At 38.6% G+C, this 24770-nt stretch overlaps 1 long non-coding RNA gene across 1 annotated transcript in view; it reads left to right on the top strand.

The window, feature by feature from the left end:
- LOC109281533 (uncharacterized) overlaps window positions 1-24770 on the top strand; it is an 81221-nt gene that overhangs the window by 44681 nt on the left and 11770 nt on the right. The window contains exons 4-7 of the long non-coding RNA XR_002088205.2: window positions 8989-9127; window positions 11636-11734; window positions 22785-22921; window positions 24117-24283. This is a non-coding gene — a long non-coding RNA (uncharacterized LOC109281533). The remainder of the gene's footprint in view (window positions 1-8988; window positions 9128-11635; window positions 11735-22784; window positions 22922-24116; window positions 24284-24770) is intronic.

Here is a 24770-nt window from a genome sequence, read left to right as displayed (position 1 = left end):
GCCTTTATGGAATCTACTTAAAATGTTATCATTTGGGACAGGGTAGACTTGTGATTTAAAAAAAACCAAAAACTCGAATCTAAGATCATTGTACCAGGCTAGCTGTTACAGCATCCAGTACCATCCATACAGTTATAATATTAGCCAATACACCTTACAGTCAAGTCAGGAAAAAATGTAAAGTTGTCTTGCCCAGAGAAATTCTTCACAGTTGACTACTCGTTCATGAGATTTCAGCAGGGGGAAGTAATTAGGCCCATCAAATAGGAAATTACCTCCTTCTCCCAACTCCCACTGTCAATACAAGCCCTCAGCACTTCTGTGGCAATTGATGAAATAGGGAGTAAGACAAAATAAGCAGATCCCCTATAGGAGCATTGTCCCAAGTCAGTATTCCTGTACCATAGACCAGAGACAGAGCTCTTTGTCATTATAATACCAGTGAAAGGAGGTTCCTTTGTATTCTAATTGCATTCTTTTTAATCTAAACTTCCCCTTCTGCAACTTGAGACAATTACTCTTTGTTCTGTTATCTGCTACCACTGAGAACAGTCTAGCTCCATCCTCTTTGGGAACCACTCTTCAGGTAGTTGAAGGCTACAATGAAATACCTCCTCTGTCTTCTCCTTTCCAGACTAAGTAAGTCCAGTTCATAGGATCATAGAAAGTTAGGTTGGAATGGACCTCAGGAGGTCATCAAGTCCAACCCCCTGCTCAAAGCAAGACCATCCCCAACTAGATCATTCCATCTAGGACTTTGCCAAGCCAGACCTTAAAAACCTCCAAGGATCTTCTCTAGGTAACTTGTTCCAGTGCTTTACCACCCTCCCAGTGAGAGTTTTTCCTAATATCCAACCTGAACCTCCCTTGCTGCAACTTGAGACTATTGCTTGTTGTTCTGTCATATGTCACCACTAAGAACAGTTCAGCTCCATCCTCTTTGGGACCCCACTTCAGGTAGTTAATGGCCGTTATCAAATCCCCTCTCAGTCTTCTCTTCAAACTAAATAAGCCTTCTCCTCATAAGTCATGTGCTCCAGCCCCCAAACCATTTTTGCTGTTCTTTGCTGTACTCTTTCCTACTTGTCCACATCCTTTCTTTAGTGGGAACTCAAAACTGGACACTGTACTCTAGATCTGGCTTCACCAGTGCAGTGTGCGCACACACCAACTGCTGCAGCTTCCTTACCCTGACGAAGGGTTTTTGAACCCGAAAGCTTGCTTAATAACTATTCTCCAACCATTTAGGTTGGTCTGATAAAAGATATCACATTCACCCAAGGAACCTTGTCTGCCTATATCCTTAGACCAACATGGCTACAACCGAAACCCCTGAATGCATTTTCAAAGATAATAGCCAGTGGGTCTGTAGTCACATCAGACCCTCAGCACCCTCAGATGCATTGCATCTGACCCCATGGACTTGTACATGTCCAGCTTTTCTAAATAATCCCTAACCTGTTCTTCTACCACTGAAGACTGCTCACCTTCTCACCAAACTGTGCTGCTTGGTGCAGTAGTTTGGGAACTGACCTTGCCTGTGAAGACAGAGATAAAACAATCATTAAATACTTAAGCCTTTTCCTCATCTGTCACTAGGTTGCTTCTCCCATTCAGTAAGGGAGCCACATTTTTCCTGATCTTCCTCTTGTTGCTAACATATTTGTAGAAATCCATCTTGTTACCCTTCACATCCCTTGCTAGGTGCAACTCCAATTGTGCTTTGGCCTTCCTGACTTCATCCCTGCATGCACAAGCCATATTCTTATACTCCTCCCAAGTTTTGTCCAAGCTTCCACTTCTTATAAGTTTCCTTCTTGTTTTTAAGCTCACTGAAGAGTTCTTTGCTAAACCGAGCTGGTCACTTGCCACAATTGCTTTTCTTCCTGCACATCGGGATGGTTTGTTCCCATGCCCTCAGTAAGGTTTCTTTAAAATACAACCTGCTCTCCTGGACTCCTTTCTACCTTAGACTGGCCTTCCAGAGAATCCTGCCCATCAGTTCCTTGAGGGAGTCAAAGTCTGGTTTTCTGAAGTCTAGGGTCTATACTCTGCTGCTCTTCTTTCTTCCTTTTGTCAGGATCCTGAACTCAATCATCTCGTGGTCACTGCTGCCCAACTTGCCATCCACCTCTACATCCGCCTACCAAATCTTCCCTGTTTGTGAGCAGTAGGTCAAAAAGAGTACAGCCCCTAGTTGGTCTCTCCAACACTTGCGCCAGGAAAGTTGACTCCAACACTTTCCAGAAATTTCCTAGATTGCCTGTGCACTGATTTGTATTGCCCTCCCAGCAGATGTCAGGGTGATTTGAAGTCTCCCATAAGAACCAGGGCCTGTGATCTGGAAACTTTCACTAGTTTTCTGAAGAAAGTTCCCACAGCCTCTCCTCATAAGTCATGTGCTCAAACCCCCTAACCATTTTTGTTGCCCTCTGCTGGACTCTCTCCAATTTGTCCCCATCCTTTCTGTAGTGGGAGGCCCAAAACTGTGGACAGAGTATTCCAGATGTGGTCCCACCAGTGCCAAATAGAAGGGAATAATCTTTTTCTTGTGTATGTTAATGTAAATATAAACCACAATTCTTGGAAGGACAATGGTTTTGGATGTAATGAAAAAATATCAAAAGCCTGTTTGTCTGGAAATCAGACAAACAAAAACATTTTGCAGTACAGAACTCATAAGTCAAATAGTAAAATCTTCAGTTTCTAGAGAATCTCATACACTGCTGGATTACAAATTTTATATTTATTCAGCAAGCACAACAAATTACCTGCCTAATTTGCCAAAAGAGGAATGAGAGTTAAATAACCAGTTAAAAATCTTTTGGTTTGTAACCTGATGCTTATTCCAAAATGTGTGCGCATCTTTGGGTATACAAGTACGTCCTGAAATCACATTTCAGCATTTTCAGGTATGGGTGCTTATATTTGAAGACTTAAGTTATCATTTAAGCCTCACTTTTGCATATGCTCAGCACCTCTGAAAATCAAGCGAGTGCTGAAAGCCCTTCCTGAACTGTAGAAGTGTAGATCCACTGTGCTTTTGAAATGCCCCTCTGATGTCAGTGGAGACAAACAAAATGAAGTCAGTAAGGGTCCACATTAGAACACTCTCATTGTACCTAAGTATGGATTTAGGTGCCCTATTTTAGACATCTACATTTAAAAATGTTGGTGTCAGTCCTTTGGTAGGTTCTCAACATAGCTGTCTTTTAGTTTCTGCACTGGAATTTATATAGATATATATATCTATATTATATTTTAAAAGCCAACAGAATATATATATATATATTCTGTTGGCTTTTTAAAGATAATTTTGGAAGCAATCTTCAACCAGAAGGAATTACCTGATATAAAATCCTTTCTGTAAATCGTTGGAAAAGGGCAATCATTATAATCCTTTTTGAATGAATTTGTTAAAGGCTTTATCATGTTGGTATTTATTCTTAAATTTGTATTATTATTATGTCTGTTGCTGAAAAAAAATCCTTCAAACTAAGCATACAGCTACTATGTTCTGTTGAGGAGTCAAATTTTATTTAACCTCTTCAGTTCTCAAGATAAAAGCAAGTATCTAAATGTATATTCATTCATACTCATATCACATATCCTTTGTGATTTACCAGTTTCCAATACTGGGAGTCATGCAAAAATGTCTGTCAAACTACTGAGTAAAAGTTAGTTCAGCAGTGAATGAGCAGCACTTCCATTCAAGTCAATGGAATTATTTGCTCTGATACAGATTTGGGGCCAAAAACTACAGCTGGTTACACTTACGGAAGTTCAGAGTAATGCCTGTTAAATGTGATTGGTTACTTCAGATTTGCATCAGTTCAAGAGAAATTGTCCTTTGTTCCTTAAAATTCGGTCATGGATTTTCTAGCTATATCAAATGGTCTGGAGAGGTCTTAGGTTGCTGCTGATCTACTAAGGCTGTCACTTTTTATTGCTTTTGCCATTGCTGACACACAAATGTGTTTGGTATCCATGTCCAATGACCTCAGAGTGCCTATACATGAGCAGGGAGGCTGCTCCAATGTGCTGTAATTCCAGTGCATCAGAGCAGACTCAATTAATCGAGTCTGCTGGTCCATGGTGGTTACTGTGCTCCAAGAGCCTCCCGCGTTTCATGTATCAGTGTCCCCGTGCTTCAAAATGGTAGGAGGGGTACTTTATCTAAAGCTCGTTTGACAAGCTTGAGATAAAGTGCTCCTGCCACCATTTTGCAGTGTGGGACACTGATACATGAGACTCTCCAGGCACTTTAATTAGAGCCACTCCTGGAGCACATTTATAAATGCCCTCAAATATTATTTCATTCTGACATAGCCTAATACAGTTTGTAAGACCCAATTCTGCCATCATGTCTGCAATGTTCATAAGACCTGTGGAAGAAAATGGGACATGTGTTTGTCCAAGAGGTGCAAAAAATCCCAAACACCAAACATCTTTATATTCTATAGATCTATCTGGGCAGATTTCAAACCAGTTTTGGGTGTGTAACAGTTGACATTTGATAGAATAATTTAAATGTTTGAGCCTTCTCAGATGTATAGCCAAAAGAGAACAGTGTGGTTGCATGCATTTTTAAAACATCTTCAAGTTGACTAAGATTAGCATGCAAAGTTTAAGACTTGGTGGTACCTGTGAATTTGTCATACTCCCTTCAGGACTTGGGGAATCTTGAAGCCTATGTACATCTTTCCCCCTGCCCACCAAAATATAGTATTTTAAAGTTATACTTTTGAATATATGTGTGTCTTAATTTTAGTACAGGTACTCCTCACTTAACATTGTCCCTGTTATTGTTGTTTCATTATTATGTTGCTGATCTATTGGAGAACATAGTCATTTAAAGTCGCACAATGTTTGGTTATAACGTTGTTTAGCTGCCGCCTGCTAGCAGGTATGTACTGTGACGTAATTGGATTCACTTAACATTTTTTCACTTAAAGTCACATTTTTCAAGAACATAACTATGACATTAAGTGAGCAGTAGCTGTAATTCAAAAAACATAATATAAGTTACGTTAACAATAACGTGGCAGTAAGGCCTGCAAGATTTGTTTGATGAGATAAAATAAACATTGCTTTACTTTTGAAAACAGATCTCAGGCCTGAGACATTATATTTCGTCTTCTAAAATTTGCCTACCCAGAGTTTTTAAAGGGATAATATATATTTCTGGATAGAAACTTTTAAAATAAGTTTAGTGTGTTGTAGGTTTTAACTTTTTAAAAAAATGTTTAGTGTTGTTCCCATAAATGTTTACAGGAAAGCAGTTTTCTTCAGTGTCTTACTATGTGTAACTAGCATTCCTCCAGTGATCTCATTATTCTCCTAGAAAAATACAAGAGACTGAGAATAGGACTGGCAGCCAGGAATGTGCAAGTTAAATTATGAACTCTTCTACTAGCTCACTTTGAAGCTTTGAGCAAATTATTTACCTCTCTGTAAAATGGAAGTGGTAATGATTTGCCAACTCCTGGGGGTGTTGGAGGATTAATTAGTTAATGTTTATATATCACTTCTGAAGATGCAAAGATATACAAGTGCTAATTATTTTTAAATTGTTTGAATACTCTGTGCATTGTTGTTTTTGTTATTGTTTAGAGGTATCTGCTAGACTACTGGCATTTGAGCAAAACATATTTACTCACCACTTACTGTTGGAGGGGGAATGGCTTAGTGGTCTAAACATCACCCCCTTTGAAATACCTGAATTCCCTGCAACTGGATTTGACTCTTAAAACAGATGCTTCAATCTTTCATTCTTCCATGGTGTATAATATGAGTTCTATTAAATTTCCTTTGTAGCGATTACATTGGTAAAGTTTAATCTACTTTCCATGGATGCTTAAGATTCTCTAGCTAAGTACAGATGTTCAAAAAGCCCCTAGCAGAAGTGCTTTAAGTATTACACTTTACTTAAAGTGCTCTAAGCTACAGCAGGAATGAATTGAACAGACATTTGCCGTTTGGGGTGGGCTTGGTGCCTGCCTACACTGGCCAAGGCCAACAGGTGGGGGGTGCTCCCGCACACTTCCCAGGAACCTGCCAGAGAAATCCCTCCCCAGTTGTACCCCTCTTTCTGCTGGTAATTGTCTGCAATGGCTGGGGGGTAACACAGCCCTCCTTCTGTTAGGACCCCCAAACAGCTTGCTGCCTGGTGGCTTGGGGGAGGGAGTCTGCATGGCAGGGGGTTCCCTTACCCCATCCCCCCAGCCTCTTAACAGCTGCAGCCAGGAGCTGCAGCACAGGGCTGCTGGGCCTGGCTTTTTCTGCACCAGGAACTGTGGCTGGGGTGGGGGCAGCGAGCCCGACTGCTGCACAGACAGCCCCCTCCCCACCCCAAGAGCCCAGCCAGAAAGCTGTGTGGGGGCCGCTCATGGCAGGGGAACTCCTTTTCCCCCCCACCCCAGTTCCCTGCCTAAGGAAAAAGACAGGATGGCAATCCTGTACTGCAGCTCCTGCCTGCAGCTGTCGAGGCCCTGGGGGGTAGGGAGCCCCCCTGACATATGGACCCAGCCCAGCCTTCTCCCCCTTGAGACCCCTGCCAGCAAGCTGTGGGGGGTCCTCATGGTGGGGGGCTCCTACCCCCCCACACACACCCTGAGCTTCCTGACAGTGGCAGCCAGCAGCTGCAGCACGAGGCTGCCTGCCCAGGCTTTTTGCTGTGCTAGGAACTGGGGCTGCGGGGCAGGGGTGGGGGGGTTGGAATGGAGTCTCTCTTCCACACAGACCCAGCTTGTCTCCCACCAAGACCCAAGCCCACAAAATTGGGGTGGGGGGGAGGTCAATGTGGCAGAGAGGCTCAATTTCCCTACCCCCTTGCCCACCTGTGCAGGGAGAAAACAGCCTTTTCTGTCTCCTCTGTGACAGCCTGAGGGCAGGGCTGGGTCAGTGCTCACCGGAGCAGATGAACACTGGATGAGGCTAGCAAGTTGTCCGGTGAGGGGCCCCTGGGATGATGCCAGAATATGACCTACATTGAAGTGCATTGGATGTGGTACAGATGTTAAACAAAGTGCTCTAACCTAAACCACTTTAATGTCATATCCATCAAGGGTTAATTTAGAGCAGGATCCACCATTTTTAAAGTGCTTGAAGTGTTGTGAACATCTGGTCTGTTGTGGCTTTAAAGTGCTTTCTGTGCAGTTAATGTGCATTAAGTGTAATGTCTGCACCTAGTCCCTGTCTCTTTCAGAAAACAAAGATTTTGTTTTTAACTGAAATTACTTTGCATTAAGTAGTGTGAGCACCATTTAGCCCATTGGCTGCTATCAATTACCCCAAACAGACAACATTTAAAGAAATGGGATAGTGCAGTTCACACCAGGCTCCAAACCACAGTCAGCATACAATGTAGAGGTTAAGAGCTCATAGCTTTCCTGGGTTCCTGCTTGCATTAACAGTATAGACTCCACCTCTAGCTGTGTCCCAATCCTCTTTTAGAATTGCTTAGTTTCAGACTCCAACCAGGAGGCTCAGTTAGCATCTCCATATAAGGTTTCAAGATCTGCTGGCAGGGTGGGTCCACAGAAGAGACCAAACACATGGATATACACCACAGTTATCCCCTCTCTCTGCCCCCCTAAATCCCAAAAATGGAATGGCATGTTATCCCATGAGAAAAAAGATACTTTGGTCTGCCTATGGTAAGGTAAGAGAAAAGGTTGATGGGTGATACAGTGCTCACTAATATACTAGCACTGAAGTACAAGGACATGACAGCCCTCCGAGCCAATGGCTACAAACTGCTTCTTCCCCTCTGTAGCATGGGAATGAAGTGGGGAGTTTTCCAAGCACTCTCTCAAGGCACAGAACTGACAGCCTCAAATGGTTCTAAATCTTTTAGCTCTATTTCTAAAAATAGAAATTTGAAGAACCTAATTTGGAAAGTCATTAAAGCCATGATATTTATCTACATAGAAATCAAAGTTCAGTGCAACAAAAAATGTCTTTCTGGGTTAGGGCTACATAAATTTTCACCTTTTCTTTAAAAAAAAAAAAAATTAATTGACTTCTCAATTCATCTTTGTTGCTTGTTGTGAGAATGGTTTACAAGTACCAATTCCAAATTTTGCTAAATGGGGAAAAAGAGCAGTGTCCAGTGTATTTTATTGCTTATTGCAAGGCTTTATATATATATATATATATATATATATATATATATATATATATATATATATGTTTTAATACTCCTTCCCAGAGCGTCTATGGTTCCTTGCTTAGGAATTGGTTTAGTTAGGGTATTTTTAAGTGAGGATGACATTGGTAATAATTCCCTGAGGAGAGTGGATGGTTCTGTAATCTTTTAATCTTTATCTTTCAATTCCCTTTTGAATCCACATGGAAATAATTTCACATTTTGCTTTGGAAGGAAATGATGACTTTAGGGGAGGCATACCTTGTGTAGTGAAGGCTAGCAAAGCATGCCCCTTCTGGGACCAGAAGCTTCAGAAGGTTGAGACTGGAAGGTTCCTGTTTAAGTTTTGTTGCAGGAGCATGGAGACAGGAGCGTGTGATCAATGTGTTTTTCTGCAGAGAACAATAATTACAGTTAGCTAACTTTCTCCTATAATCATGACAATTGATTAAGTTGAAAGGTTTTGGCAGTGTCTCAGCATAAGAAAACCTGTAGTTAGAGACCTAAATTGTCTGTAAAGTGAAAACTATGCTTAATTTATAATAAGCATGAAAGGAAGCCACATTCATTCTGGCAAAAATTAATCAAGGGAATATCAAGTCAGAGCTTTAGTATGATCTTAACTGTGTTTGGCAGAGTAGCTGTTCTTATGGGTTTATTTCTGTCATGTCTTAACACTCAGATTGTCATAGTATAACTCTAGCTATGTCATTTCAAACTAGGATGTCAGGTATATTGTGGAAAACAACCTTTATACTTTCTGTTTCTCAGGATTTGCTGACAGAGCAGCAAAGTTACCAGAAATCGTCTTTCTCTCGCATTGCATTTTCATTCCACAGATACTACTAGCTTATTGAACAATCCATCGACCCTTCTGTAGTGAGTCCGCTTAGTGCAGAATGGCTGCAGGGATTCTATTCAGACATCCCAGTAGAAAACTACACAGAGTGGAACAAATCCCTTCCGGATTTAATACAGGTGTGTGAAAAATGTTGGGAACATGACTCATTATTGATTTTACATTAATGTTTGACAAGTAGAGTGGGGGGAATATTCCAGTGACTATTACCCACAAGACATGTAACATTATATAAAATAAATGTCAGAGCTTACCCTTTCTAAAACCTCTAGTCTTCAAAAGTCAGCAGTTAACTTGAAGGTTTTGAAATCTGAAGTATTTTCTGACAGAGTATGCATTAATAAGTATGTCCTGAAATATTTATTTAAAAAATTGTTTAAAAATGTATAAGGTTTTCTCTGCTCCGTATTGATGTTTGGAAGGGTCTGTTGTGTGAGCAAAAGTGCAAAATGCAACCCAAATGCTGCAGCTGATTCCTCCCTGCATGGCATGCACCTTGAGGCTTGCTTCATTTTTTACGTCTTTATTTTCTGTACCTCCGTCAACTTTGCAGATGTAATTATAGCTTACTGTTCCATTTTTAGAGATTAGAATTCAAAATTATTAGACCTAAAAATGTAGAGGCCTATAAAAAGTATAGTAATTAATTTTGTATAGTTGTTGTTTTTATTTTCCTGGGCTTTTTCATGCTTTGAACCTTTTTTTTTCTTTTTTTTTTTAATAACCATGAGAATTACAATATGGCTTAGTGAGGGGGGGGAAGGTTTGGGAGGCATGGGGAAAGGAAGCTGTTATTCTCACGTTGTCATTTAATTCTAGATGTTAAAACATGTAAAATCACAGGAAAAGAAAAAAAGACAAAAAAATCACAATGCTAATGATAGAGGAAGGGATTTCTTAGGGTCATATCTTTTATTGGACCTACAATGTAGTTGGGATAAGTTAGACTAGCTTTCGAATGCAAGACATTCTTTCTGGACCATCACTGCAACATTCTGCAACATCAGTGTTACATTACCCAAGAAGTATGTTAAAATTGTGTCTCTGGAATGCAGATTAGCATTGTCGAATTTAAAAATGTATGGTGGAATATTCAAAAGCATGATTAGTGTTGAACGAATGCTGGTCATTGAAGTGAATGCAAACTTTGAAAATCTCACCCAAGATTTTCAGGTGTCTCTTCTGTAACTACTAAACTGTTCCAATCAAAAAAAATAAAATAAAAAATAAAAAAAAAGTCTGTATGCTTATTCTGATTTAGACAAGTGCTTTTTTTGGTAAGTATTAGGGTTTTTTCCAATACGTGAAATTAGTGATAATGAAAGGTGCATTGCTAGTAGCGGTCAAATTTTTTGCCCACAGAATAAATAGAGTGTTCAATAGCAAAAATACAAGCCTCTCCACTTTTATTTTGCCAATGAACCTTAGTTTTGATATTGAAGAACCAGTGGAAAGGGAAAAGGGTGCTTTTTTTACTATACATTCTTCTTCAGGTTTCTGGTCAGACTCTCTACAAGGGTGATGACAAATATAATTTTGTCATGGGGACACTTGTTCACTGACAAATGAATATGAATTGTATATCTAATTCAATTTTTACCATTTGGCCATCAAAGCAAAATATTTTGCTTACTGCTGACCTGGTCTGTCCCCTAAACTGTCACCTAGAGCAGTGATTCTTAGCCGGGGAGAGGGTGCCATGGCACCCTGGACTGCTGTGACCACTTTTGAAGGGTTCAGCAGGGAAGAGAGGAGACCTCCTTCCTGGTGTCTCTTCAAATCAGTAAGCACTATAATGAATAAATAATTTTTTGAAACAAGGTGCTGCGCAATACACAGAAGTTCTGGAGGGGTACCTCAAGTCCAAAAAGGTTAAGAACTACTGTTTTATGGATTCATTTCCCCAAGTTGCTGAACACTTTCTGCTTTTAGTGAAATCAGCAGGAGTTATGAGAGCAGAGCACCTCTAAGAAATGTTCAATACCTTGTAGGACAGAGACCTAAATCCCGTTTTTTCTATGAGTAATCTGTTCTCCTCAGGGCACTCCCACTCTTCCTCTTGCTCTAACACTCTTTGTTAAGATTAACAAGAGTAATCTGAATGGCCAACAGCATTAGATTTTAGAATTTTTGGCTTCTCATATACATAGTATGCTCTTGAGGAATCGAGAAAGGAAGGAATTATGGCACTCTCTTCAGTGTGCATATATTAATTTCTAAAATGATCTCTTAGAATATAGTTAGATTCTTTTTTTTTTTTAACTTCAAGACCTTTGTAACTGCTGCTGTCATATCATCTCTTTGAAAACAAGGCAAGGGACTATAAATCCAATTGCTCTGATACAGTATAAAGATACTAGCAAGAATAATTATGATAAATGAGTTAAATCTGACATAGTATAGAAACATTAATAGATATTTCCTAAGCTAGGCCTGACTTTTGACAAGGTTTATGTAAGTAATGTATTGAAAACTTGAACAACAAAGAAACATAAGGAAGGAATGTCTTTAATAATCTGTTTTCAGCAAATACTTAAAAATTCTTACATGTTATTTTGTGATTTAGGAAATGACATGGCATGCTTTAAATAATTATACATTCTTTGTTACATTATGTTGCTGCGTAGGAACACAGGACATCTACACAGGTGCAATAAAGAAGGAATGCATGGACTACATAATACTGGATCACACAGAACAAGAAAGCCTTTGTTTTGAAATACCTCGTAAGTAAATAAAGGAAATGATCGTTTCCATGGTTGAAGAAATACAATACAAATTTAAGGTTAAATTATTACAATAAGAATACTGGATACTATTCTATTTTATTATTTTCTCTGGTAAATTATTTGCGTTAAAATGCTTTTCACAAAACAAGATGGGACAGAAAGCTTGTATAAATTTTCTATATATTTTTTTTTAAAGGAGAGATTCACCAGTGTTGTTTTTTTTTCCCCCAAGAGTCTACCTATACCAAATAAAAACACATTGATATACAAAATATAGTTTCTCTCTGTGTCTTAGATTTTTCTCCGGTGTGCCAATACTTATACTGCATATAATATTGAACATATAATTTTTTTTTATCTATCAAACAATCGTTCTCTAGCATGAAAGAATGAATTGTGCACAGAGGCATCTGAAGAATGCTTTAAAACACTTTATTAATCACTCATCCTGTTAAGCTTGTAACATTTCTCTGGAAGGTAAGAAATTTGCTTTGAGGTTTTTTATGTAAACAGGAAAAGAAACAATGCTCCTTTATTCAAATGTATCATTTTTCAAAGAAAAAAGTAGATGCATCAAATATTTTTCACTAAGGAAAAATCTTAAGAGCAGGTAAACATGAAATACTCCTTTGCTTTCAAGATATGCATATGTTACCTATTTATTGCAAGCATGCATGCTTTAAGTCCAATTCTCCTGTTCCTTCTACTTGCAACTTTCCAGGTAAGAAGCTGTGTATAATATAGGAAATGCATTAGTAATGTTAATCTAATGTATTGTAGCATGTCCAAGAGAACAAAGTTGCTGTCGCTCCTTTAATGCCTTTTGGGAGAGGGTGGGAAATAAGTCCTGTTTGAATAGATGTTTTCCCGTATGCCAGACACCCCCAAGTAACACCCCCAAGTAACCCCCATGCACCTTGTTTTGGGGAAGGCAGAATGAAGATGATTTTTTTTTCAGAGTTTATGTTTGCATAGAACAGGGCACAGTCTAATTTTTAGGTCCTCCTATTCCTACTCAGGCAAAAGCTACAGTTTTAACCCTTTCAAAGCTGAGTTATCAGCAGCTCTTGGCTACTCAGCCAAAGGCTGGAACTGTAGGTTGGTGAAGACTGGATGCCATGGGCAGATCTAGGATTTTGAAGGTAACTAAAAACAGTCTGCGGGGCTGAGATATAGGAGGAGAGAGACCAGGAGTAACTAATGGACAGCAAAGTTGCCAAAGAAAGGCTAACTTGATTAGTGGAACATCAAGACCATTAAAAAGAAGGGGTTGTTAATATCTGTGGAATGAAGAGCAATTAGCAGGAATTGGGTAGATTATAATGAAAGAGAGCAGATTTGTACTTTATTATAGACCAACTAAATTGGAAGTGGTGTGTATGTGTTTACAGCATGTATGTGTGTGCGCGCACATGCGCACACACATGCGCACACTCTCATACCTCCATATGTTTTTGTCAGGTGAAACTCACTTTGTCAGATGCAGTGATCTACATCTCTGAGATTATAATGAGCCATGAAATCAATTGACCCCCTCAGTGCTGTCTGAATTGAAATGCCAATGCTGCTGCTGGACAGTTGGTTTTAAACTTTACATGGAGCAGGAAGCAAAGCGGGCAGCTGCTGCACTACTGTCCTCTCTCATCCCCCACCTGCTGGACTCCGCCCCTCCCTCCATGTGGCTACTGGAGGGAAAGGAAAGAAATACAGCAGCAGCCATTTTATAGCATCTCCATGCTTCTACTCAATGCAGAAAATCAGCTTCCCGGTTTAAGACATGCACACCAATTTTAGAAGGTTGTTTTTGGGGGAAAAGGTACATGTGGCATGCAGTGAAATAGAATATACCCTTTTACTGCTTCTCTTCTTGGTATCAAATTATATACTGCACAACATTGAGAACCCCTGTCAGGTTTTAACCTATGATTCTAGACAAGCTAGGTAGTCACATGATTTCAATTGGCAAAAGGACCTTTTATCCTTCAGGAAGTGTTGTTGAAAGACTGTTGTTGCATTAGTAACAAAAACAGGAACAATATAGATTCCCTGATGTCTCAGGATGATGAGGCAAGACTGTAATTTCCCTTAGGAAAAAGGTTTCATCTTATTTATTTTTTAAACCTAGTTTTGCATTTCCTTGTTTGCCACAGGCAAGTGTAATACTCTCAAGTATAATGTACAAATTGCAAACACCAGCTCTCACTTTTAAATGGCTGAACATGTTCAATGCCATATGATGGCAAACCTGCTAGGGATGCATTATTTCAAGCAGATATTTCTGTTTTGTAGTATGTCTGCTTAGGCTTATTATACCCCTCTGTTTAGTAGTACTCAGTATATATGATGATGTACACAATATGCTAATATCACTCTAAAGGAAGATATGTATATATCATCAAACAAAAGTAGCTTTATATTGTTGTTGTGGGGAAAGATAACATAATTACTACTAATTTGTAGCCAGAAACAGAAATTGATTGGGTGTATGTATATACATGTTTGGCAATAATGTGGAAGAATTTTAGAGTAGATGTATAACATGATTTAGTGATACTTATAATCACATACTTTGTATTTTACCAATGTAGAATTTAATGCTGCAGTGGCCTAGCCTGGAGGAAAAGGCTAGCAAGTTTGTCCAGTTATGTTTAAGAGGTGCCAAGGGAGCAAGGAGACTTAACCAGCACAAGAAATAAGTAGAACTCAATAGGCTTACTTTTACAGCTCTCACTCACAAGTAATCTATGGTCACTAATCCTTTCTTTCAAATTGAACCAATTGCTTTTATAATGTATTACATTGTTTTCATATTTACTCTTTGATATTATGTGGCCCTAGCATTACTCAAAAATATTAACGTTTTAATATTGTGTCCATAGTTTGTTCTTGAATAATATTTGAGAATCCAATTTATTAAACTGTCATATCTATAATGCCTTAATTAATATTAATAATAGAGAACGCTTTAGAAAAATACATAGTTGAAATCTTGTAAGAGTAATATACGTCCACAATATACATTCCAAGTGATGTGTTTACATACTGAGGGGTATTTTTCTGGAATGGCCATGGTCAGACAGGCAGTTACCTTTTGCCACCACTTTTACAGTTTTACTGGTAATCAGGATACTGATACACAACTTGAGTTTCAAAACAAACATAGCGTAGAGGGAAAGATCTTAGTCAGCCTCTAAGGTGACCCTCACTGGTAGGAGGAGTGAATGCTTTGAAAAAGGTGAATGGGGAGACCTAGGTGCCTCTGAAGGCCATTTATTTAGTCACTTGGCAGGGAGACACTTGCAGCAAGCAAACAAGAATGCTAAAATACAGGGGTGGGTCTGTCCAAGCTCCTTGGAGCTTAGGCATTTGACTCTGGTCTGATGGCCTATTGAGATATCCTATTGGGATCCAGATCACCTAGAGCAGATATGCCTGCCTGAAACAGGACTGCTATTAACATTGGCTTCAGGTTAAAGCCATAGTACACCAGCTTCATTTTTGAGTATTGCCAGGAGGAGGAGGAGCCTACCTTTTGGTCCCATAGGTAGTAAGAATACTTACTTAATAAGTGGCGATGCCTGGGTTCTAGGACCAACTTGGGCTGAAGGAACTCAAACCTAGAGCTCCCACCTCTTGGGGGAAGTACCCCAACTGCCAGACTAAAGTCGGTCCTCCACCCTTCTTATTGAAGCTGTCCTATCTGGCAGGCGAGACTACAACATACATGGGGCCAGAAGGAGGGATACAGAATGGGAAGCCTGGCTATGTAGCACAGTGAAAAGGACAGTCCTATGACAGTAGGCAGTTGTGGATTCTAGCCCCTACTGCTAGGTTTATTTCATTTTTTTTTTAACTGATGACTGAATAATGTAAAATGCATAAACACTGCTAGGAGTCAGCAAGCATGACTCCTTGTGGCTTTCAGTACCTGTTGCCAGGACTGCTTGTACATTTTACATAAAGCAATCATCAGTTAAATCATTGATTAGATGCCTATGAGATCAATTAGGAGCTGACCTTCGCTGTTTGAATATCTGTGTCTTAGACAAAAACCATAATACTAAAGAATATATTACATTGTAGGGTCGCTATCTACTGTACCCAAACAATATTAGGTTAGGAATTATGCAGTTGAAAAATGCCTTATTTTAGGTTGCTTCTTGTTATTTAATTGATTCCCCTCCCTTTATGGTATGTATTTGCTTTTCCTACTTCATTCTGGTTGGGAAATGTAAAATAGTTCTGTCTAGCTCCACTAATACAAGCCTACAGGTTTTTTCAGGATAAACATTTCAAGCAAATGTCCAAATGTAAGGAAAAAACGTTTTACTGATTTTTTTTTTTTAAGATACTATTTTGTACTATTAATTTATGTAATTTAAAAAAAACTTACTCTTTCTCTGGATTCAACCATTTTTTCTAAATACCTTAATTGGTCAGAGGCTCATATCTGCAAATAGAGTCTTATGTATACATTTTAAATGAAGCTTGCACATAGAGGATAAAATTAAAAGCATCTCACTCAAGTCCCTTTGAAAGGGAATGAATGCCTTAGGCTGTTCTAAAAATGTGACCTCTATTGCTAAATCAGTGAGGGAGACGTTAAAATATTTTACATTACAAAACTTTCATTACATTATAAAATAAGTTGAAATATTTCATTCTTTAGAAATGTGATTTTAATTTTAAATATGATCATTAATGTATATAGATAAAGGGATGAGCAAATGGATCTGAAAGTCACTTAACGGTCCAAAGGTAAATTTTTGGCATTCCAAATCTAGACTTGAGTTAATCCTCTTGGCTTTTGAAATTGCTGTTCTAGGAAACCTTATGCTGGGGCTGGGGGAACAGGAATATTTTTTGCTCATCATTGTCCTTTCTCTCTTTCTTGCATGTCTGTCCTTTCTTCTTTCTGCATCTATCTGTCATTGTCTTCTTTTATCTTTGTCTCTGCTTCTTAGCTCTGTACAACAGCTGGAGCATGGAAAATAGTGCTAGAGCCTTTCATAGATATACTATTCCTATGTCACCAGGTGACTAACACTGTGCAATCCCAATCCATTTTACTCGCAGCAGGTGAGACAAGTGAAGAAGTTCAGAGCAGGAGCCACAGCACTATCTTTTCAAGATACTAGGTTTGGGATGTCATTAGGTAGGTATGGAAAGGCCAAGCCTTTCAGTACTTTTAATTAAGAAGAATCTGTGATCTTGGGTTTTCAGTCAGATTAATTGTCCTTCAAGTCTTACTTGGAACCCTGCGATACTAAAAGTGGTCGAAGGGTGAGTGTCTTTTGTCTGTCCCTTTAAAGAAGTTATATATGCCACTTGCTGTGGTGGCCACAGATTAACAGTGCCAAACTTTTATTGCAGGAACTTATTTTCTGAGGCCCACAAGACATGGAGAAATGTTAAATATAGACGAATCATTCTCCAGGTTGTTCTTGTAGATTTTACAGATGTTCTCTTTGTTTTAAAGGAAAAAATAAAGGACTTCCAGTGGCGCACAAGGATTTGTAAATAAACTAAAATGGTAATCAGCTAGTCTCTATTGTCAGAACTGGATCAGTAATTGGATCCCCTATGATGTGGTGGGTGGATGGTTTCTTTGGAGCGCACAGTGACATTTCAGTTCCCAGTACTGTGCTATGAGGTTGTAGGAGCACAGTTGTCCTTGTACCAAGAGAATTAAGGCAGGTTCTAATTACTTTTGTTATTGAATTATTTGGTATTATATTTTACAAGTGCTCCATAAAATGCAATCCAAGAATTCTAATTTATATCTATTAAGTATGGACTGTGCACTTTTGTTACATACTTGTAGCATGCACTCATTAGAGGATATATTTCAATTTTATGTAATTGAGAGATCCAGATTTTAAATTTTAGAGTTAATTTAATTAACCTTCTTGAGTAATAAATGACACCGATTAAGTGGTTATATAGATAAATAGATGGGTCTTGCACTTTGTTATGGAGGATGACAGCTCCTGACTATTTCAGATCAGAAAGAGAGCTAAATTTCAAAGTTGAGGCTCATCATGGAAAACATTTTCTATCATCTCTCTCTTTCTTTCAATCTTTCTTAATCTGTGCCTTAAGACAAGGGAGGATTCAGTTAGAAGCCTTCTGTTTTACTGCAGCTATTGCAATATTGTATTACAAAAAGAGGTATTGTCTCAAATAGGCATTTCCAAGTAAGTTAGGGTTTTATAAATTCAAACCATTACTTTTAAAACTCCATGTGAAAACAAACACATTTTAGCCAATATAGATCACAGAAAAATACATTGCTTAATAAGTGGGCTGCTGTAGTTTGCACTAGTTTTCAGATTCAGTTAAAAATTGCATACAGGACACATTGTCAGTCTCATTTCCAGGAGACAAATGGCTGGATCAGAGTAGCAAAGGTTTACCTCTAAGGCTAAGTACAGACAGTCAAAAAGCTGGAAGTTGAATTGATTTAATCTTTGCAGGTGAGTCAAAGATACGTAGATTGAACCAATAAGCAAGTGAACAGACATTCACTTTTGATTCCAGAAATGCAGCCCCATGCCTGCAGTGGCTCAGGCCAGAAGCTAGCATGTGCTAGAGCACGCCTCCCTGCTCAGCTGGAACAGACAGCTTGGGCCAAGGCTAGCCTGCCAATCTTGCGAGGGGATGCGGAGGGAGTTGTGGGGAGGTGCAAAGCATCCTGGGATGCTGAGGGACTGTGAGTTAACTTGAATCTGGAGGGAAACTGGGACAGAAGTTCAATAAACCAATTAAACCTAAATTAGTTAAGTCTGATACTATCTCCATCCAGGTTTATCTTAAACTGGTTTCAGCTGCTTTGAAAGCAGTTTATGTTCACTGAACTTCTATTGTATTACAGATTTGAACCGGTTTCTGATCACATATACCAGTTTATGTGTAATTTATGTCCCTAACCTAAGAGAAGGTTTCACATACTTCTGGTCAGGTAAAGATGAAAAATGTCCTTCGTCCTTTGAATCTGCTGCTGTCTGTTTAGCTAGGAGCCACTTGGAATTGAATAACAGCTATAGATTATAATCTCCATTAACAAGTGACAGACACCCCCTCAGCCTTATCTGGATTGAGTTTCAACCAGCAGGCAATGATTTCAGCCAACTGTTTCATCCACTCCTTAATATCAATCAAACCCTGGACCCAGACGTTCAACAGTACTGGGTAGGTCAGGTAAGATAAATGCACAGTGACATTGCAAATGCATTGGAGGTCTTCAGCTCATTACTTCTTCATGCCCCCCCCCCCCCACCTCCTTCCCCATGCAAGGGAAGGGCAAAATGAAAAACTGAAAATCCCACGTGGTAGTTTTCCCTAAAATGAAAAGCAGTTGCCTAAGGCCACTCCCTGGGTATGTTCCACAAGGGCATGCAGAGCTACCTTGCAGCAGTTCTGTTTGTTGTTTAGTATAATGTGTTTATACTATGTGGATAAGTTACAAGTATTCTTTGAATTTGTGGTGTTGCGTGTAGCTGATAGATTTAATGATACCAGCATGAACACTCAATCTTCATCCAACACCGTGAGAAGGATCATTCATTTATACCTCAGTTTCTCTCCATATGCAAACCTCTGTTCAAACTGACAGTCATTGGAGTCATCCGTGTACATTGTTCACTGTAGTCGTAGAGAGAAATGACAGATTACATATTGGCTGTTGGCCAGATTGTCATATTTTACCCAGTAGGAAGCATATTTACTTAAAGGTAGTATTGCATAAATGTTGCTCAAGAAACCATTTCTTGGCGGTGACAACCTTGACCAGCAGTAGGTCAAGTTATTTTCAAGTTTGAACTTCACTTTGGACTCTGATTGAATAAGCTGAAAAACATCACCTGGTTGTTCAGACTGGGGAGTCAAAATGTGCCAGACAAGATGTTAAGCACATCAGTCCCGTGGAAGCTCTTGGGTGTAGAGGTTGCGGTCTCTTAACCCTATTAGCCTGATGGGTTACAAGGCTTGAGCAAACATTTGTTTTGTTTTGTTTTGCTTTGTTTTAATACTATCTAAAAGCCTATATAAATACTTTTTAGATATGACTTCTTATGTATTGAATTGCTCAACTACACCCACATGTCTGGAGGTGCCTGTACTGTATCTATATGCAATAACATGGAGGTCCTCTGTGGATGTCTTAGTGATATTAAAATAAAGAGAAAAGGGACTAAGAAAAAGGAAAAAATAAAAACAGTCAGGATGAACTATGGTTATCCTAATTTGCATATAATTATGTTTTTAAAGATGTGACTAGTGGGGACTTCTGTACTAAACAGTAAAGGAGAAACTTTATTTAGCAATTTAATGCTTTCACCAGATCAAAAGGTTCTTGATCTTTTCAGCATAGTCTGTTTTTCTGCTGCCTTTTTGTAAGAACAGTAAAACTGATTGTATTGGAAAAATCAGGGAAAGCCAAACCAACAAAATATTAAGTCATTAATGATTGCATGGAATAATGACTTCCTATTCTTATAGTATATATAACTATATACTATACATATGTGGTTTAGGATTTAGATGCTACAGTGAGCATTATCAACATTCTCAGAAATTCTCTGGCACAAATGCTGGTCTTCTGGTATTGATACACTAATGGAAGTAAATCTGTATCCTGAATATGGGCATGTTTGTCATTGTGTTATTTACTTCTACTTGGAACAAATGTATACCATGTGGTGGTTGACAACACCAGCAAAAAGTGTGGAAAAGACCAATGAAATGTCATACTATTCCTTTAACATATGGAGAGCTAGATTAAAATCTTTCTAAACATTTATAAAAATGCCATTATGCAGGAGGGGAGAGTGGGGTATAATTAAAGTACCTGTGGAGTATGTGTCCATACAAGCAAAAACTTGAAACAAAATTTGGTCTCTATTCTCTCTAGCTGCAGCAATATTCACTGAGGCATTGGCTTGAGTCTTCCATTTCACAATTTGGCCTTTAGAAACAATGACATTCCTGGTTTCTGAAGGTCATCTAGCCCAACTGTGTTGTCTAGCCAAGTGGTCCATGTAATGCTGGAAATAGAATTTTACCCAGAAACCCCTGGGTCAAGCTCAGTAATTTCCACAAGACTGAAGAATGTCTTTAGAAAAGCATCCAGTCTACATCTGAAACCAGAAAGATATAGAGAATCCACCACTACTTTTCTTAGTTTGTTCCAAAGATTACTCACTCTCATTTTTCTTTAAATGTGCCTTTTCCAAATTAGAATTTATCTGGGTCTTAATTCTCATTTATTTATTCTTATTATGCCTTTTTACCACTAGATTAGAGGGCACGTTAGTACCTGTTATTTTCACCCTATGAAAGTACTTTAAAGCACCATAATCAAATTAATCTCTCTTTCAATCTTTCTCCCTCTTGATAAACTGAATAGATTGAGCTCTTTAACTCTTTCACTGATTGGAATTTTTATCCAATCCCAAATTATTAATTTTTTTTCTGCATTCAGTTTTCTTCCAGTTATTTAGTGTAACAACCAGAACTATACACAGCATTCTGGCATCTGTGCAGCCAGTGCCATAAACAGAGGTAAAATCTCTTAGCACTTATTCACAGGTGGCATTAGCAATTTTTTTCTGCAGCCCCACCCTCAGTACTTATGTTCAGTTGTTTGTCTGCAATGACCCCTAAATCCATGTTCAGTCACTGCTTTCAAGGACATACAAACTCTCTCTCTCTCTCTCTCTCTCTCTCTCTCTCTCTCTCCAATTTCAGCTCCTACCTTGTATTTACTAGATTTTTTCCGCCATCCGTCTCTCATATTTTCAGTGTCTCCTCACTATCTGTTTATCTTCATTTTGGTATCTAATTCTGCGCTTTTCAGTTTTTAATTGCAAGTTTTGTATGTTGCAGTGGTATACAGGAGTCTACTCTGCTACAGTGACTTTGTTACAAGTACTGGGTATTGATTTTTTTTTCCAGCGAGTGCTATAAATGTCAATATTTCTGTAGACAGAAAGCAAAATGGCAATACTGTTACATGGGTCAGTTAGTCAAATACACATGTGACTTCAATGCAGTGATAAGCACAGACATTTGACTTCAGACGCTACCCATCCTTGCTATTTCAATTTTTTTCAGCCAGCTTTTGTCTTAGGGGATGGGTTAACCCTTCTTTCTTGATGATAATTTGCTCATTCATATTACATACCATAGATAGACTCCTTTATTTTCTTTACATATCAATGTTATTTTGGTGTTTCCTCCTTGTTCTTGATCATATGCTTCTTGTACCTTCTATACCACTATTTTTTTTGGCCAAGTCTGCAACAGCATGGCCTCTGGGTTTCTACTCTTCATTTGTTCTCCCTCTCTTGGGCTTCATCCCATTGCTTTCCCACTTTGATTTCATTTTCACGCAGAGTAACACACAGGAGAGAAACCTTTGTTCCCTTCTCCGTGCCATTTTGTTTCTGATTGGGAGGGTTGGAAATGAAACAGAAGTAAAACACTTCTGCTCTGTCTTGCAACAGAGCTCTGTCTATGATGGTCTTAAGCATTGTTTGCTCTTTCCAGGGTTAAAATTACATGGTATAAATTCTCTCTTCTACTGCAGGGAAGTAAGATGGCAACTGAGAAAAAGTTTTGCCAGCAAAACAGACTTTTGAGGAAAGGGGAGGCCAATCATCAGTAGTGACAGTGGGGAATTAATGTCATACTTTTTAGAAATGTATTTAGATTTCTCTAAAAATGTTGTGGTTTATGACAGGATAATATAAAGCAGGAAATTGAAACAGGTTAAATATGGAAATTTGCTGTTAGGATACACGAGCAAAAATATTTTGCCCCATTTTGACGCCTTGCAATAATGATATGATGCACAAATACAGACTGGGGAATGATTGCCTAGGCTGCAACCCTACACAGAACTTGGTAACTGGGCGTTACAGTAGATGATAAGCTGAATATGAGCCCACAGTGTGCTCTTTTTTCAAAAAGGCCAATGCTACACTAAATTGTATTAACAGGAGTGTCACTTGTAAATCAAAGAAAGTGATTCTTCCTTTCTATTCAGCCCTGGTGAGCCCTCACCTGGAGCACTGTGTTCAGTTTTGGGCCTCACACGAAGAAGAATATGGACAAAGGGGAGAGGATCCAGCACAGAGTGACAAAAATGACCTGAGGTGTGGACCTGAGATGCAAGATATATGGGTAAAGGCTGAAAACACTATATTTATTTAGCCTGGAGAAGAGAAAACTGAGGGAGGATTTGATAACAGTCTGCAAAGGATGGTTACAGAGAGGATGGAGATGGGATTTGCTCTGTAGACATGGGGGTGTGGGGGGGCAGGACTAGGAGTAATGGTCTGAAGTTTCAGCAGAGGAAGGTTGGAGATTAGGAAGAACTTTCTGACTATGAGGGTGGTCAAGTATTGGAAAAGGCTACCTAAGCCTTGAACCTCCATCTTTGGAAATTTTCAAGAACAGGTTCGACAGACACCTTGGCTGGGATGGTTTAGTCAGGGAGAATCCTGTCTTACACAGGGGGGCTGGACTAGAAGACTCCATGAAGTCCCATCCAGCCCTAATTTCCTATGATCCAGTGAACTGTATGATTATGATTCAGACATTTTAGTGTTTGTGGTTCTGGAATAACCTAACGTAACTTTTAAATTGAATTTTATTTTGTTCATATTTTTCTTTACATGATGCCATTATAGGATATTTAAGATGGTTTCAGTGTCTTAACTGTATAATTTTGTACCAGTGTCAATTTCTTTACTTACCATACCTGGACCCTGAATTTCTTCAGTTTATAATGCTTTGGATAAATTATAGTGTTTAGGTTAATTACTGCTTCCCTGAAACGATTTTTACTTTTATGTTACTGTTATGTACTTTGAATGTAATGCCATTTTAACATAGTTACCTCTTAGAATGTTAGTAGTAGTTTTATGCAAGAGGCAAGGATTTTGGGGGGTGATAATCTTTTATTGGACCAACAACACACTTGGGATAAAGTTAGGCAAACTTTTGAATGCAAGGCATTTTTAATGATGACAAAAATTCAGTAAAGAAATCACTGAACAACAAATAATGCTAACATGAAAATACTTCTAATGCTTCAAAGACCTGTTGTTCTAACATTAAATCTTGCATTAACATTAACCTCTACGAACAGTTGAGCAGTACAAACAGTCAGAACATGCTAGCCAGTTAAGTGGGGCTTAATGTTGTTTTTCATTGCCAGAACAGCACAAAGTAGATAAAGGGCCATAACTAATATTTCAAGTGACTTTTTGGCTTAGAAGGCCTTTGCTAATGATACCAAAATCAATGCCTCTGCACTTTCAGGTTTTTCCCTATACATTTTTCTCAGTTTCCCTAACAACATTGTCCCAAACAGTTGGAGCCAAGACAGCAGTTTTTCATAGGAAACCTTCAAGCACTGATGCCCAACCTAGCCTGCAGCCAGAGATTCTTTAAACAACAGTGATGACTGAGCTAAGCAGTCTACCAGTGAGAATTGAGTCATGAGTCTCCCTGTCTCCCAACAACTACTTGAATTTTTGTGTAAGTATTAGTCGTAGAAAAAAGGATTTTTGGGGCCAGTTGCTTCTACCATCTCAATGGCTGTTGACCCAATCCTGTAAGCTATAGTATCTATAATGAAGACAGAACAAAAATCATTAAGTAACAGTTTCATGACAACCTAATTTAATCTAATACTATTTTGGCACAAGATTTCAGTTAATTTTAAGTATATAAGAGCTTGAAGAATCTATATTACTATTTTATAATATTCAAACCAAAAAAAATTACTAATACAGACACTAACTATTACAGGACCACATTTTAATTCATTATAATTCATAAATTTATTAGCACATTACAAATTCAGTATGTGCTTGAAGTATAGATATCTCATTTGGAGGAATGATGCAGTATATTTTTCCATCAATTTCAAAGTTGTTGAACCGATTATCACAAACCTTTTCATTTTTTTTGTACAGCACTGGGCATATTAAACTAATAATTAAAGTAATAGTTTTGATGGGAA

The sequence above is a fragment of the Alligator mississippiensis genome, chromosome 4, assembly GCF_030867095.1.
Source record: "Alligator mississippiensis isolate rAllMis1 chromosome 4, rAllMis1, whole genome shotgun sequence".
NCBI lineage: Eukaryota > Metazoa > Chordata > Crocodylia > Alligatoridae > Alligator > Alligator mississippiensis.
This window is presented reverse-complemented; position numbering and strand designations above follow the sequence as displayed.